Raw genomic sequence first — 4,578 nt, 5'->3', positions numbered from 1 at the left:
GTGTGTGTTTTTTTTTTCTTCCTCTACTCTTTTTTTTATCTTTGTTCTTAAGTTTGGATAATTTCTATTTTCCTGTCTTCAAGTTCCCTAATTCTTTCCTTGGCTGTTTACCAGTAAGTCTTTCAAAAGAATTCTATACTCTATTATTTCATTCTTGTGGTTTTATTTTTTTTTATAATTTCAATCTTTCCACTAAAACTATCCATCTCAGCTAGCATGTTTCACAACTTTCTTATAAGAACTTTTAACATTTTAATTATAATTTAAATTAGTAGTTTCAATATCTGTCGTATGTGTGGATATGGTTTTAAAAATGTCTTCATCTCTTAGTTGTATGTTTTTTTCTGGATTTTTTTGAAAACCAGACTACTCTGAAGGACAGTAGAGACTGAGGTAAATATGATTTATATCTGGAAATAGGCACAGCTTTCTTTTTGCTAGGCCTTTAGTATGAGATTTGAGTTCATTTAATGAGGAGGCAGGTGGGATTTGAAGTTTGTGGTTTCTATAGTTACTTTCAGTTTCCTACAGCTGCAAAATCCTTTAGGGATACTTTGCGTTTACAGTGGGGGCTGGTTTGCCAGAAGGATTTTTTCCAGTTGCTATTCCGTCTTCAGATTTAGGTCTCCCCTTTGACTATGCCTCAAAATGGTTATATCTCTTGTATTTAACTTATTGTTTGATGTTTCTTCATCTTGTGGTTGGGAGTGGGAGATGTTTTTATGTACCTGATTATCATCACCATATCCTAAATTTCAGGAGTGTAATGTCCTTGGTACTCTTGCTCTCCTGGTATATCTCTGACACCAGTACATATGCCTACCCCTCTGCAAAGGTAGAGGGCACTTCCCATCCCCCTGCCTCATCACCCCTGTTCCCTTCTTTTGGCTGCAACAGGCCTTTACCAGTGCCCTAATTATGACCATGCTTCTTGCTTTTTCCTCTCCTTTTACAAATTAAGACTTTGTTTCATAGGAGATTTAGAAAAGAAGAATCCCAGTAGAAGAATTTCATGCCTTCCTACAGTACCTATTGTTCTCCTCCTCAATGTGTGTAACATTAAATTTTTTTTTTTTTTTTTTTTTAGACAAGGCAACCCTTGGTTGACGTCACAGATTGCAAGGACCTTGTCAGCTTACAATCTTTTATTTTTTATTTTTTTATGCTTACAGCACCTGGTCTTCCTAGGTGGTCTCCCATCCAAGTACCAACCAGGCCCGACTCTGCTTAGCTTCTGAGATCAGACGGGATCAGTCTTGTTCAAGATGGTATGGCCGAAAAAATCTGAGATCAGACGGGATCAGGCTTGTTCAAGGTGGTATGGCCAAAAAAATTTTTTTTTCTTGGAACTTTTCTAATCATTTTAGTGAGTTGGTTTCATGGAGAAAATCCTGCAAGGGTGTATGGACTCTTTCTATGTTTGCCACTCCTAGAAATGTGACCCCTCATTGTTAGTGTACACTCAGACTCCATTGATAAACCATTCACCCTACTAAACTGTTCTTACAGTTGTTCTTGCATCCTCCCCTACTAAGCAAGAATAGGTGGGTCATCTTTCCTTCTGGTACTTCTCTCTTCTTCAGTTTTAGGCCAGTTCATTCATTGTCCTACTACCTCAGCTCTCTGATGAATTTAAGAAAAAGCATGAACTTGTTGTGCACCCAGTTTTGTGTTGTTGTTTTCATATGATTGAAGACAATGTTTTTTTAAGTTCCCTACATACCTGATTGAGAACTGAATAATGCTAATTTAAAATCACAAACTGTGTGCTCATATTTAAGTTCCCAAAGAAGAAGTTTGGTTACTGAAGACTTGCTTGAGTCATAAAGAGGTATATCAATTTCAGAAAAGTTGGGAACTCATTGTCCACAGGAGCTAAGAAGAACCAGGTATATGTATTGTTTTAATTTTCTCCCAGTGAGTGGCTTCTGAAAGTTCTGCACGGCTTTTAGACTGTCAAGAGTAAGTAATTTTCTTCCTATAATAGTTTATGTCTTAGTTAATGCATATTTATTGATTAAATTATAATTTAGGAAATATTAATGTTCTTTTTGAGTTACAATGGTATGTAAATAGAAGGAATTGACCTCACATCCTCTCCACTATGCAGCTAAAGTCATCCAGATGTTTAATAACAATAGAATCAAAACAATATGCAAGTTCACAAAGGCCCTGATAAAGAACTTGTGAAAAATCAAAAGGAGTCTCAGTAAATCCTAAAATAGAAATGCCCAAGTATATTGTTGACCTAGCCAGGTAAGGGCAGAGATGTATGAATTATCTTGATCTAAAGGGACAATAAAGAAAGCAGAATACCAATCTATGTCTGTAAATTATATAGCCTCATGTGACACCAAATATAAAATGGTATTTGTCTTTGATACTACAGGAAATTTGAGATTAACTATTTTATTTATGGCCCTATGATCCTGGAAAAAGTTTATATTCCTGCCTGTTGGGTTTCTTGACTTAGAGGATAAAAGTATTACAATAACTGGTACAGGTATAATGTGTCTTTTCTTTATTAGGTTTTTATTTATAGATTTAGTCTTTTTTAGATCTAGTTTTAGAGAGCATTGTGAAAGCTTTAATAGAGGTTTGGGTGGGTTTATCTGAACCTTCATGAGTTCAGCCTCAATAATTCTTACAATATCAGCGGATATTTTAGGACACAGAGATTCCAGATTTTTATGAAGATCTTCAATCTAGGTTGGATTTAGATTAAAAAAATGTAGATAACTCAATGTCCAAGTGATCTGTGAACTTACAAAAAGGAGAGTCCTAAAAGATTTCAAGAAAGAGACTACAAAGAGAACACTGAGTCTGGCAATTTGCACAGTATATCACTTTCTATGAAGTTAGCAACTGTGCTGTCATAAAGGAGGAAAGCTATTATCAGTTAAACATAGGAGACTGAGTGTCTGAGTATCATTAGAGACACCTACCACCTGGGCAGTTTGTTAACTTTGAAGCAGAGGTTGGATAACAATGCAAAACTTTAGTATTGTGGTATCTATAAATCAACATTTTACAAGGTTGTCCTTTAATATTTAGATATTTCTTCTTGTAAGATTAAAAATAAAATAGAAAATGGAGCATTGGATTCTCCCTTAGGCTATCTTTATTGATTGCCTACTTTATTTTTATTCCTTTTACTTTTTTTGGTTAACATTGAACAATTGTATTTTTTTCCTCAATGTCATTTTGTTTTTTATGACATATGCATTGGTGTCCTACGACATGATTCCTTCTTAAGACTCTTAATGACTGGGCTGAGAACATTTAGTTGTTTTATTTGTAAGAACAACAGATTATTCTAGGTCTTATTCTGTTTTTGTTCTAAGGCCCCACAAAAATATTCAGTGAGCAGAAGATTGGACAGAGGGACTACTTTCCATTTGGGTTTTGCTTACATATGAAACCTGCTATTTCTGGTTAAGGCTTTCACAAAAAAAAAATAAAAATAAAATAAAAAAGTAATGAGAGAACCGTGTTCACATTTGCTTCAGGAGCTGCTCCTGAGTATTATCTAAGGTTGTTAAAGAGCTTGTACTGAATGTTTTCAATGGACTTATCCTTTTCTTGCTTGTAGGATTTGATTAGAGTCAATTTATTTTTATCAGAAAGATTTTGGAGATAGTCATCAAAACCCTTGTTCAACATTGAAAGCTTTTCTAAACTCCTCTGGCTTTCTATACGATTTGGAGTTTTTTCCCGAGTCTGCCTTTTCCATAATAATTTATGCATTTGAGATTCTTTCTATTATAAACTAATTGATATAGCTCTGGGAGCCCTGTCATAAATGAATAAGTGAAATATGTTTATCTTAATCTCTAGAGCAAAATTTTAAAAATACAGTTTATCTAATAAGAGACAGAAAAGGAGGAATAAAAAGGAGGATGATAAAAAACAAATTGCAAGACAGGAGACTTATACACATCAGTGTTTACAGTAAATGTGACTGGATTATGCTTCCTAATTAAAAAGAAGATACTGCTAGTCTTGATGAAAATGTAAGACTCAGTTATATGTTGTTTATAAGAGATATATACTTTGATATAAAGATGCAGAAATTTGGAAGTATATGATTGGGAAAAAAAACATTTCATGCAAATACTAAGCATGAGGAAGCTGGTATACAAAGTACATTTCACTCCAAGGCATATTGCTAGAGTTAAAAATAATATTTAATGATGAAAAAATGGTCAATTCATAAAGAAGACATAATTTTTAGAATGTTTATTTATTTCACTCTTCAATTCAGCTCATTTTTATTTCTATTCTCTTATTGTTTCCTTAACCTTCTAATCATAATCCGATACGCTTAAGTATAGTCTCTTTCAGAGTTTTATTTTTCAATTGGGGCCTTAATTCTTTGTTCTAAGTTCCCATTTTTTTCATTTTTGTTTTGTATATGTCATGTCTTCTGATTTCTCACTTATAATTTATACAATTTTTTTATTTCTCAGAGACCTTGTTTTCATCTCATCATAGACAGATTTGTACTTGTACTGGCTCAGTTAGGACTCTAACTTCAACTTCAATGTCTTGCCTCTCAGAAATCTACATCTTTATTTT

At 33.6% G+C, this 4,578-nt stretch overlaps 1 pseudogene; it reads right to left on the bottom strand.

Annotated features, from left to right (window-relative positions):
- Positions 1–1,163: 1,163 nt before the first annotated feature.
- On the bottom strand, positions 1,164–1,282 carry LOC112473254 (annotated as a pseudogene).
- Between the last annotated feature and the right edge of the window lie 3,296 nt (positions 1,283–4,578).

The sequence above is a fragment of the Pteropus alecto genome, unplaced genomic scaffold, assembly GCF_000325575.1.
Source record: "Pteropus alecto unplaced genomic scaffold, ASM32557v1 scaffold98, whole genome shotgun sequence".
Classification (NCBI taxonomy): Eukaryota; Metazoa; Chordata; class Mammalia; order Chiroptera; family Pteropodidae; genus Pteropus; species Pteropus alecto.
The sequence above is the reverse complement of the archived record's forward strand: the minus strand, read 5'-3'. Positions and strand labels throughout refer to the sequence as shown.